Below are 13110 nucleotides of genomic sequence, written 5' to 3'. Positions count from 1 at the left end.
CTTTTTTTTTTATTTTTTTTTGGTATAGAAGAAGTACGTAAATAAATCTCTTAAAGAAATACAGGAGAAAATGGACCAAAAGGTAGAAGCCCTTATAAGGAAACACAAAACTCATTTAAAGAAATTTAGGAGAATATGGGTCAATGGCCAATAAAGCTGATAAAGAGGAAATGCAAAAATCATGTAAAGAAATACAAGAGAACTTGGGTCAACAGGCAGAAGTCATGAAAGAGGAAACAAAAATCTCTTAAAGAATTCAAGGAAAAGCCAAACAAACATGTGAAGGAACTGAGCAAAACCATGCAGGATCTTAAAACAGAAGTAGAAACAACTAAGAAATCACAAAGGGAGACAACTTTGGAGATAGAAAACCTTGGGAAGAATTCAGGGGCCATAGATGCAAATATCAACAACAGAATACAAGAGATAGAAGAAAGAATCTCAGATACCGAAGATACCATAGAAACCACTGACACAACAGTCAAAGAAAATGCAAAAATACAAAAATCTTGTAACCCAAAACATCCAGGAAATCCAGGACACAATAAGACCAAAACTAAAGATTATAGGTATAGATGAGAGTGAAGATTTACAACTTAAAGGGCCAGCAAGTATCTTCAACAACTTTATGGAAGAAAACTTCCCTAACCTAAAGAGAGAGATGCCCATGAATATACAAGAAGCATACAGAACTCCAAACAGACTGGACCAGAACAGAAATACCTCCTATTACATAATAATCAAAACCCCAAATGTACTAAATAAAGAAAGAATATTAAAGATAGTAAGAGAAAAAGGCCAAGTAACATATAAAGGTATATTCTTTTGATTTAGGATGAAATGTTTTATATATATTTGTTAAGTCCATTTGCTCCAAATCTTCTGTTAGTTTCACTGTGTCTGTGTTTAGTTTGTGTTTCTTTGATCTGTCCACTGAGAAGAGTGGGATATTGAAGTCACCCACAATTATTGTGTGAGTTGCGATGTGTGTTTTAAGCTTTAGTAAAGTTTCATTTATGAATGAGGGCGCCCTTGCATTTGGAGCATAAATGTTCAGAATTGTGAGTTATTCTTGGTGGATTTTCCTTTGATGAGTCTGAAATGTCCTTCCACGTCTTTTTGGATGACTTTTGGCTAAACGTTAATTTTATCTGATATTAGAATGGCTACTCTGGCTTTTTCCTGGAACCATTTGTTTGGAAAATTGTTTTCCAGCCTTTTACTCTGAGGTAGTGTTTGCCTTTGCCACTGAGATGAGTTTCCTGTATACAGCAAAATGTTGGATCCTGTTTATGTATCCAGTCTACTAGTCTATGTCTTTTTATTGGGCAATTGAGTTCATTGATGTTAAGAAATATTAAGGAATAGTGATTGTTGCTTCTCTTTATTTTTGATTTAATTTTTATGTTTGTGTGGTTATCTTCTTTCGGGTTTGTTGAAAGAAGATTGCTTTATTGCTTTTTCTGGTGTGCAGTTTCCCTCCTTTTGTTGGTATTTTCAATTCATTATTTTTTGAAGGGCTAGATTTGTTGAAAGATACTGTGTATTTTTTTTTCATGGAATACCTTGGTTTCTCTGTCTATGGTAATTGAGAGATTTGTTGGGTATAGTTGCATTGGCATATATGTTCCCTTAGCGTCTCTATGACATCTGCCCAGGATCTTCTGTCTTTCATAATCTGTGGTGAGAAGTCTGGTGTAATTCTGATAGGCCTACCTTTATATATTACTTGACCTTTTCCCCGTACTACTTTTAATATTCTTTCTTTCTTTAGTGCATTTGGGTTTTTAATTATCATGTGACAGGAGGAATTGCTTTTCTGGTCCAATCTACTTGGAGTTCTGTAGGCTTCTTGTATGTTCATGAGCATCTCTTTCTTTAGGTTAGGGAAGTTTTCTTCTATAATTTTGTTGAAAACATTTACTAGCCTTTAAGTTGGAAATCTTCACTCTCTTCTATACCTATTATCCTTAGGTTTGGTATTCTTATTTTGTCTGGGATTTTCTGGATGTTTTGCATTAGGAGATTTTGCATTTTGTATTTTCTTTGACTGTTGTGTCAGTGCTTTCTATGGTATCTTCTGCATCTGAGATTCTCTGTTCTATCTCTTGTATTCTGTTGTTGATACTCGCATCCATGACTCCTGACTTTTTCCATAGGTATTCTATGACTAGAGTTGTTTCCCTTTGTGATTTTTTTGTATTGTTTCTACCCCTATTTTTAGATCCTGGATGGTTTTGTTCCATTCCTTCTCCTGTTTGGTTGGGCTTCTACTGGTTTACCTGTGTTCTCTTGTATTTCTTTAAGGGAGTTATTTATGTCCTTCTTGAAGCCTTCTATCAGAATCATGAGCTGTGATTTTAAATCCAAATCCTGATTTTCTGGTGTGTTGGGGTATTTGCTGTTGTGGGAGAATTGTGTTCAGATGTTGCCATATTGCCTTGATTTCTGTTAGTAACATTCCTATGTTTGCCTTTTGCCATCTGGTTATCTCTGGTGTTAGTTGGTCCTGCTGTCACTGGCTGGTGCTTGTCCCTCCTGTGTGCCTGCAAGCCTACCTCAGCACCCCTTTGTGATTGGCTTTCCCCTGGCACTGAGTGCTGTGGGGCTGCCCAGCTCCTAGGTGCAGGTGGGGCCCTGGTGAACTGAGTCCCAAGTGATCTTACACTCAGGTGCTCTCTGCGTTCCTGGCTGTTACTATTATTATCTATTATCTATTATTATTATTACTATTACTATTATTATTATTAAGGCATTGTTCAGCTTCCATTTCTATATTGGCTTTCTGTTATTCTTGTTATTATTTAAGACCAGCCTCAGTCTGTCGTGATCTGATAGGATGCATGGGATTATTTCAATCTTCTTGTATCCATTGAGGCCTCTTTTGAAATTAAGTACATGGTCATTTCTGGAGAAGGTGCCATGAAGTGCTGAGAAGAAAGTTTATTCTTTTTTTTTTTTTTTAGGATGAAATGTTTTATAGATATCTGTTAAATCCATTTGGTCTATAACTTCTGTTAGTTTCACTGTGTCTCTGTTTAGTTTGTGTTTCCATGATCTGTCCATTGCTGAGAATGGGGTGTTGAAGTCTTCTATTATTATTGTGTGAGTTGCAATGTGTGGCTTGAGCTTTACTAAAGTTTCTTTTATGAATGTGGGTGCCCTTGCATTTGAATCATAGCTATTCAGAATTGAGCATTTATTTTGGCTGATTTTTTCCTTTGACAAGTATGAAGTTTCCTTCCTTATCTTTCTAAATAACTTTTGGTTAAAAGTTGATTTTATTTGACTTTAGAATGTCTATTCCAGTTTGCTTCTTGGGACCATTTGTGTGGAATTTTTTTCCAGCTTTTCACTCTGAGGAAGTGTCTGTTTTTGTCACTGAGGTTCAATTTCTATATTCAGCAAAATGTTGGGTCCTGTTTATGTATCCAGTCTTATACTGTACATCTTTTTGTTGTGGAATTGAGTCCATTGATGTTAAGATATATTAGGTACCAATGTGTCCTGACCTGCAGGGCAGTCAACAGGGTTCCTGGACCACCTAGGAGAGAATGGGAGACAAGAGACGCAAGAGACAAACAGCAAGGCAGTATTCTGATCAAGCTGACAAATTTTATTTTTTACACAACACAATATAAAGGGAAGTAAGAAGATATAGGGAGGAGTAAAGGGGGCAAGACATTGTTTTTCGGGGAACAATCTCAGGGAGTAAGCATTGTTTCTTGGGAATAATTTCTCAGAATTGTCTTTCAGAATCTCATGAAAAGGTTGGCCATTGCTGCAGGAAATTGGCTCAGGAAAATGATCACCAGGAGGTAACGTGGAAAGGAGTTGCTATCGTAACCTAACCACAGGTGAGTTCTGTTTGTTCTAGCCCACTCAGGTGAGCTCTGTATATACTGACCACCTGGCTACTTGGCTAACTTGAAAGCTAGTATTTTTCCTTCTAAAAGCAAGCTTGAGCATGTAAGAGGAAAGGAGGAGGTTTTGAGATCTATGTGAGAATGGCTTCTGGCATCTCCCCCTTCTCTGTATTAAAGAGAGCAGAGGTCAGACAGCCATTGATGAAAAGCAGATGAGGCACCAAAATGATGGAGCAGCACCTGGCTTAGGAATCGATCTGATCATCCATTATCCCTTACCCATCATTTGATATCTTTGCCAGTCTCCAGAGATTCCTGTCTTAGGGGGGCATTGTCCTGGGAAGGTGCCCGTCATCGGCTAACTACTCAGCAATTGTATTATTATGGGTGCCTTGAGTTTGAGGTCTCCTTCTGGAGTCCCAACTGGAATGGCTGTTACAAGAATGCTCTTTCTGCCAGGGCACTTGAGTGTACCATTTGGTCTGTTCTGTAACTGTCCTGGGGGGGCTGGGTAGCCATCTCTCCATCCTCCATTGCCAAACGATGGTAATGTACCTGAATGGGCTTGGTTGCCAAGTCATCTACCTGTTTTTTAATTAGGGTAGTGAGGCAATTAAAAGCCCATCATCCAAAAGAACATAACAATAATAAACCCACAAAGGGTCTTAGGATACTGGGTAAAAGGGTAATGAGACATGGAGAGGTAGAAAACCAATTTTCATACCAACTTTCTTTCTGTTCTCTTTCTCTCTTATGTTTTTCTAGTCCTTCTCTGACTTTTCTTATGCTATCTCTTACAACTCCTGTTTTACTAGTATAGATACAGCATTCTTCTTTTAAAGCTGCACAAAGTCTGCCTTGTTGAAGGAACAGGAGATCAAGTCCTGGCCTATTTTGGAGGACAACCTCAGCTAGTGAGTCAGTGGAGTTGGAGAGATCATCTATCCCCTGTTGAAGGCATTGGACATCTTGATCGATGGCGGCACTGAGTTCTGTGTGCCTAGAGTTAGATAAAACAAGGAAGAGATACCTGTCCCCACTCCCACAGCTCTGAGGCCAAGTAAGACAGAGATAGTAATGGCAGAGATAGGTTCTCTGTGGGAGTGCCCCAAAGAGGTGGAGCCATCAGTGGATGTGAATTGATCCCATAGGTTGAAAAAATCTTCAGAGTGGTAATAAACTAAACAAGGAACCATCTTAATAAGAATGCAAAACTCAAGGGTTTCCCCATCTTTTCGATGTAGAAAAATCCAGGTGGAGAGGCAAGGTATGAGGCCATCAAGGCATGCTCACCAGGTTCCATCTGGGGGGAGAGTAAAAAAATTGCCAGGAGAAAAGGTTTCATTACACAAGTGAGCATAGGTTTAAGGGACATTTGTTCCACTAGAGATCACACAAAGTCCCAGGCATTTGGGTTAATGAAAGACCTGGCTAAGCTCCCTTCCACCAACGACAGTGTCGTGTATCATCAACATGGAGGGGATCATCAAGAATGGCAATTCCTTCATAAAAAGGTGGTTGAGAATGGTAGCACAACCAGCAATCTTCAACAAGTTCAGGGGAAGTTTCATTTAAGGTAAGAAAAGTCTGATTAACTAAAGAAAGGACAAGATTTTTAGTGGAAGCTGGTTGTGGAGGTGGTACAGGCAGAATAGTGGCTGGTGGCCTGGCTGGTGGCCAGAGGGTACATGCAGAAGGTAGGGAGGTGCCTTTAAGAGAGAATATGGGTGGTGCTCTGGTCAGTTCCTTTAGGAGGAGCAGGATGAGGTACCAACACAGAATCAGGCCCCATTGGGACTGGCTGGGAATGATGTAAAGGCTCTTTAAGGAACTTAATAGAGAAAATAATACCTGTATCTGAGTAGAATTGATAGAGGAAAAGACCCCAATCATAATGTTTTTGCCAGGCCCCTTTCTCCACACTCACAGAGTCCCCTGGCATTAAAAAATTTTAAATTCTTGTGGTATACAGAGATATGATTCTCCCCTCTATTATTTATAAAAATATTGTTGTAAAGTTCTATTAGCCTGTTCCACAATATCTTGTTCTTGAGGATTATAAGGAATCTCAGTAATATGACTAATATTAAATTGTTAATAAAACATCTCAAATGACTGACTGTAATAGTCAGTTATAATATTTGTTTTAATCTGATTTGGAACATTCAGTATAGAAAAATAACATGTAATGACTAAATTTATCTTTTTAGTTGTTTCTTCTATTAAAACAGTTGTAAGCCGGGTGGTGGTAGCGCATGCCTTTAATCCCAGCACTTGGGAGGCAGAGGCAGGTGGATTTCTTGAGTTCGAGGCTAGCCTGGTCTACAGAGTGAGTTCCAGGACATCCAGGGCTACAACAGAGAAACCCTGTCTCGAAAAAACAAAACAAAACAAAACAAAAACCAAAAACAAAAACAAAAAACCAAAAAAAACCAGTTGTAAATAGAAAACTTGAAAAGCTGTTAATAGTCATATATATATTATTTTTAACTTGAATTGTATTTGTATAAATAATTGTAAAATTTAAGAATTAGCAGAATTTAAAAAAAGAAACAATTTCAAGCCATTGTAAGCCATGAGTTATACATATATATAAATATATATATATAATCAATATGTAAATTAAAATTAGATTTTAAACATTTTAAAAATAGCAATTACTGCACCCAATTCTATTATCTATGCTGAAGCAAGGGGAAACTCAAAAGAATCAACATGTGATCTAATTGTATGAGCTTTACTCCCACAGTAGATGCATTTTTTATAGGATGCATGTATAGAAATGTAAAAGCTTGTATGGAAGCAAATTTTAACAATTTATCTTTTGGATAACAATTATTAATTTTGCCTAAAAAGGCTTGCCATGTAATAGTTTAACAATTAATAATAATTAATTTAATTGCTGCTTGAAACAAAGAACAAATGTTTCATTAGGCTCTTAAAACAATTTTTAAAAAAATATTTTTTTTTTGTTTTTTTGTTTTTTTTTCTTTTTTTTATTGTTATTTTTTTTATTCGATATAATCTATTTACATTTCAAATGATTTCCCCTTTTTTAGCCCCCCCCCTCCCCGAAAGTCCCGTAAGCCCCCTTCTCTTCCCCTGTCCTCCCTCCCACCCCTTCCCAGTTCCCCGTTCTGGTTTTGCCAAATACTGTTTCACTGAGTCTTTCCAGAACCAGGGACCACTCCTGCTTTCTTCTTGTATCTCATTTGATGTGTGGATTATGTTTTGGGTATTCCAGTTTTCTAGGTTAATAACCACTTATTAGTGAGTGCATACCATGATTCACCTTTTGAGTCTGGGTTACCTCACTTAGTATGATGTTCTCTAGCTCCATCCATTTGCCTAAGAATTTCATGAATTCATTGTTTCTAATGGCTGAATAGTACTCCATTGTGTAGACATACCACATTTTTTGCATCCACTCTTCTGTTGAGGGATACCTGGGTTCTTTCCAGCATCTGGCAATTATAAATAGGGCTGCTATGAACATAGTAGAGCATGTATCCTTATTACATGGTGGGGAATCCTCTGGGTATATGCCCAGGAGTGGTATAGCAGGATCTTCTGGAAGTGAGGTGCCCAGTTTTCGGAGGAACCGCCAGACTGCTTTCCAGAGTGGTTGTACCAATTTGCAACCCCACCAGCAGTGGAGGAGTGTTCCTCTTTCTCCGCACCCTCTCCAACACCTGCTGTCTCCTGAATTTTTAATCTTAGCCATTCTGACTGGTGTAAGATGAAATCTTAGGGTTGTTTTGATTTGCGTTTCCCTAATGACTAATGAAGTTGAGCATTTTTTAAGATGCTTCTCTGCCATCCGAAGTTCTTCAGGTGAGAATTCTTTGTTTAACTCTGTACCCCATTTTTTAATAGGGTTGTTCGGTTTTCTGGAGTCTAACTTCTTGAGTTCTTTATATATATTGGATATTAGCCGTCTATCTGATGTAGGATTGGTGAAGATCTTTTCCCAATTTGTTGGTTGCCGATCTGTCCTCTTGATGGTGTCCTTTGCCTTACAGAAACTCTGTAACCTTATGAGGTCCCATTTGTCAATTCTTGCTCTTAGAGCATACGCTATTGGTGTTCTGTTCAGAAACTTTCTCCCTGTACCGATGTCCTCAAGGGTCTTCCCCAGTTTCTTTTCTATTAGCTTCAGAGTGTCTGGCTTTATGTGGAGGTCCTTGATCCATTTGGATTTGAGCTTAGTACAAGGAGACAAGGATGGATCAATTCGCATTCTTCTGCATGCTGACCTCCAGTTGAACCAGCACCATTTGTTGAAAAGGCTATCTTTTTTCCATTGGATGTTTTCAGCCTCTTTGTCGAGGATCAAGTGGCCATAGGTGTGTGGGTTCATTTCTGGATCTTCAATCCTGTTCCATTGATCCTCCTGCCTGTCACTGTACCAATACCATGCAGTTTTTAACACTATTGCTCTGTAGTATTGCTTGAGGTCAGGGATACTGATTCCCCCAGATTTTCTTTTGTTGCTGAGAATAGTTTTACCTATCCTGGGTTTTTTGTTGTTCCAGATGAATTTGATAATTTCTCTTTCTAACTCTGTGAAGAATTGAGTTGGGATTTTGATGGGTATTGCATTGAATCTGTATAGTGCTTTAGGCAAAATGGCCATTTTAACTATATTGATTCTACCGATCCATGAGCATGGGAGGTTTTCCCATTTTTTGAGGTCTTCTTCCATTTCCTTCTTCAGAGTCTTGAAGTTCTTGTCATACAGATCTTTCGCATGTTTGGTAAGAGTCACCCCAAGATACTTTATACTGTTTGTGGCTATTGTGAAGGGGGTCATTTCCCTAATTTCTTTCTCAGCCTGCTTATCCTTTGAGTATAGGAAGGCCACTGATTTGCTTGAGTTGATTTTATAACCTGCCACTTTGCTGAAGTTGTTTATCAGCTGTAGGAGCTCTCTAGTGGAGTTTTTTGGGTCACTTAGGTAGACTATCATGTTGTGTGCAAATAATGATAGTTTGACTTCCTCCTTTCCAATTTGTATCCCTTTGACCTCCTTATGTTGTCGAATTGCCCGAGCTAGTACCTCAAGTACAATATTGAAAAGATAAGGAGAAAGGGGGCAGCCTTGTCTGGTCCCTGATTTCAGTGGGATTGCTTCAAGTTTCTCTCCATTTAGTTTGATGCTGGCTACCGGTTTGCTGTATATTGCTTTTACTATGTTTAGGTATGGGCCTTGAATTCCTGTTCTCTCCAAGACTTTAAGCATGAAAGGATGCTGAATTTTGTCAAATGCTTTTTCAGCATCCAATGAAATGACCATGTGGTTTTGTTCTTTGAGTTTGTTTATGTAGTGGATTGTATTGATGGATTTCCGTATATTGAACCAACCCTGCATTCCCGGGATAAAGCCTACTTGATCATGGTGGATGATCGTTTTGATGTGTTCTTGGATTCGGTTGGCAAGAATTTTATTGAGTATTTTTGCATCGATGTTCATAAGGGAAATTGGTCTGAAGTTCTCTTTCTTTGTTGGATCTTTGTGTGGCTTTGGTATCAGCATAATTGTGGCTTCGTAGAAGGAATTGGGTAGTGTTCCTTCTGTTTCTATTTTGTGGAATAGTTTGAAGAGTATTGGTGTTAACTCTTCTTTGAAGGTCTGGTAGAATTCTGCACTGAAACCATCTGGTCCTGTGCTTTTTTTGGTTGGAAGACTTTCTATGACTCCTTCTATTTCTTTAGGCTTTATGGGACTGTTCAGATGGTCTAGTTGGTCCTGATTTAATTTTGGTATTTGGTATCTGTCAAGGAAATTGTCCATTTCCTCCAGATTCTCCAGTTGTGTTGAGTACAGGCTCTTGTAGTAGGATCTGATGATTTTTTGGATTTCCTCAGTTTCCGTTGTTATGTCTCCCTTTTCATTTCTAAGTTTGTTAATTTGGATACTTTCTCTGTGCCCTTTGGTCAGTCTGGCTAAGGGTTTATCTATCTTGTTGATTTTCTCAAAGAACCAGCTCCTGGTTTTGTTGATTTTTTGTATGGTTCTCTTTGTTTCTACTTGATTGATTTCGGCTCTGAGTTTGATGATTTCCTGCCTTCTACTCCTCCTGGGTGAAATAGCTTCTTTTTGTTCTAGGGCTTTCAGGTGTGTCATTAAGTTGGTAATGTATGCTCTCTCCATTTTCTTTTTGGAGGCACTCAGGGCTATGAGTTTTCCTCTTAGCACTGCTTTCATTGTGTCCCATAGATTTGGGTATGTTGTGTTTTCATTTTCATTGTGTTCTAAAAAGTCTTTAATTTCTTTCTTTATTTCTTCCTTGACCAAGGTATCATTGAGTAGAGTATTGTTCAATTTCCACGTGTATGTGGGTTTTCTGTTGTTTCTGTTGCTATTGAAGACCACTTTTATTCCATAGTGATCAGATAGGAGGCATGGGATTAGTTCTATCTTCTTATATTTGTTGAGGTCTGTCTTGTGACCAATTATATGGTCGATTTTGGAGAAGGTACCATGAGGTGCTGAAAAAAAGGTATATTCTTTTGTTTTAGGATAGAATGTTCTATATATATCAGTTAAATCTAATTGGTCCAAAGCTTCAATTAGTTTCATTGTGTCCTTGTTTAGTTTCTGTTTTCCTGATCGGTCCATTGAGGAAAGTGCAGTGTTGAAGTCACCCACAATTATTGTGTTAGGTGCAATGTGTGCTTTGAGTTTTAATAAAGTTTCTTTTATGAAAGAGGGTGCCCTTGCATTTGGAGCATAGATGTTCAGGATTGAGAGTTCTTCTTGTTGTATTTTTCCTTTGACCAGCAAGAAGTGTCCCTCAGAGTCTCTTTTGATGACTTTGGGTTGAAAGTCAATTTTATCTGATATTAAAATGGCTACTCCAGCTTGTTTCCTGAGACCATTTGCTTGTAAAATTGTCTTCCAGCCTTTTACTCTAAGGTAGTGTTTGTCTTTGACCCTGAGGTGTGTTTCCTGTAAGCAGCAAAATGTAGGGTCCTGTTTATGTATCCAGTCAGTTAGTCTGTGTCTTTTTATTGGGGCATTGAGTCCATTGATGTTAAGAGATATTAAGGAATAGTGATTGTTACTTCCTATCATTTTTGACGTTATTTTTTAAATTTGATTGCTTAACTTCTTTTGGGTTTGATGAAAGGTTACTATCTTGCTTTTTTCAGGGTGAAGTTTCCCTCCTTGTATTGGTGTTGTCCTCCTATTATCCTTTTTAGGGCTGGGTTTGTGGATAGATATTGGGTGAACTTGGTTTTGTCGTGAAATATCTTAGTTTCTCCATCTATGGTGATTGAGAGTTTTGCTGGATATAGTAGTTTTGGTTGGCATTTGTGTTCTCTTAGAGTCTGCATGAGATCTGCCCAGGACCTTCTAGCCTTCATAGTCTCAGGTGAAAAGTCTGCTGTGATTCTGATAGGTCTTCCTTTATATGTTACTTGGCCTTTTTCTCTTACTGCCTTTAATATTCTTTCTTTGTTTAGAACATTTGGTGTTTTGATTATTATGTGACGGGAAGTATTTCTGTTCTGGTCCAGTCTGTTTGGAGTTCTGTAGGCTTCTTGTATATTCATGGGCATCTCTCTCTTTAGGTTAGGGAAGTTTTCTTCCATAATTTTATTGAAGATGTTTGCTGGCCCTTTAAGTTGTAAATCTTCACTCTCATCTATGCCTATAATCCTTAGGTTTGGTCTTCTCATTGTGTCCTGGATTTCCTGGATATTTTGGGTTACAAGCTTTTTGCATTTTGCATTTTCTTTAACTGTTGAGTCCATGGTTTCTATGGAATCTTCAGCATCTGAGATTCTTTCTTCTATCTCTTGTATTCTGTTGTTGATATTTGCATCTCTGTCCCCTGATTTCTTCCCAAGGCTTTCTATCTCCAAAGTTGTCTCCCTTTGAGTTTTCTTAGTTGTTTCTACTTCTGATTTTAGATCCTGGATGGTTTTGCTTAGCTCCTTCACTTGCATGTTTGTGTTTTCCTGTAATTCTTTAAGAGATTTTTGTGTTTCCTCTTTCATGAGCTCAGCCTGTTGACCAAAGTTCTCCTGTATTTCTTTAAGAGATTTTTGTGTTTCGTCTTTCATGACCTCAGCCTGTTGACCAAAGTTCTCCTGTATTTCTTTAAGTGTTTTTTGCATTTCCTCCTTGTTGGCTTTTGTATTCTCCTGGATTTCTTTCAATGATTTTTGTGTTTCCCTTGCAAGGGCTTCTAACTTTTGATCCATTTTCTCCTGAATGTCCTTCATGTGTTCCTGTACCAGCATCATGACCAGTGATTTTAAATCCAAATCTTGTTTTACTGGTGTGATGGGGTATCCAGGACTTGCTGGTAGAGGAGAATTGGGTTCAGATGTTGCCATATTGCCTTGATTTCTGTTAGTGACGTTCCTGCGTTTGCCTTTTGCCATCTAGCTCTCACTGGTGTTACTTGGTCTTGTCAGTGCTGGACTCACCAGTGCAAGCTGCCCCTTCCCCGTTGGCCTCTGGTGCACAGCTTACACCCTGCACTGCCTGTAGACAGGGTGCTGTTGTCCAGGCTGTTCAGATCCCGAAGCAGGCACCTGAAGGCTCCCGCTGGGGCCCGCAGGATTTATTGGAGCACACCGACTTCTCCCAGCTGGCCGCCCGGAAGCCCCCACTAGCCTCTTGAGGGACCTGGAGATGTGGTGCGGCCACCCAGGCTGATCTGAAGCGGAGAGAGTTGACCTGAGGGCTTCTGTCTGAGGCCTTGCCCCAGATTGTGTCTGTGGACCAGATGGAACCCGTGTGCACCCCCAGGGAGCTCCGAAGGTGTATGCTGCTGTGACCTCCCCTGTGTTCCGCTCACTCCGCTGGGCAGCCGATTTCCCCAACCGTGCTGGCGCACACTAGGTTAGCCTTGTCGCCCAGGCCCTGAGTCCAGGCAAAAGCCTGGGAGGCCAAGGTCCGAGCAAAGTTCCCCTAGGGCTATGACTGTTATTTGGGTCTGCCATGTGACCCGGATGGCGGGTGTGCGCGTCCGCGCTGCCCGAAAGCACCGGGAGAGTCTGTTGTGCTAATAACCTCCTGGGCGGGTTGACACACAGATGGCCCACCAAGCCGCCCAGTTCTTGGGGTCAGTCCTGTGCCTTTTGGGGCCTAGACCCCCGTTTTGTTAGCCTCAGGCTACGCTTGTTAGCCGTCTCTGCCCTCCCAAGCACTCTGGGTCCAGTAGGCAAAATGGCGGCGCGTGCGCTGGCCAGGGCAAAAAAAACTCCTGGCTGGGTTGGCGCCCCG

The sequence above is a fragment of the Apodemus sylvaticus genome, chromosome 5 (genome assembly GCF_947179515.1).
Source record: "Apodemus sylvaticus chromosome 5, mApoSyl1.1, whole genome shotgun sequence".
Lineage (NCBI taxonomy): Eukaryota > Metazoa > Chordata > Mammalia > Rodentia > Muridae > Apodemus > Apodemus sylvaticus.
This window is presented reverse-complemented; position numbering follows the sequence as displayed.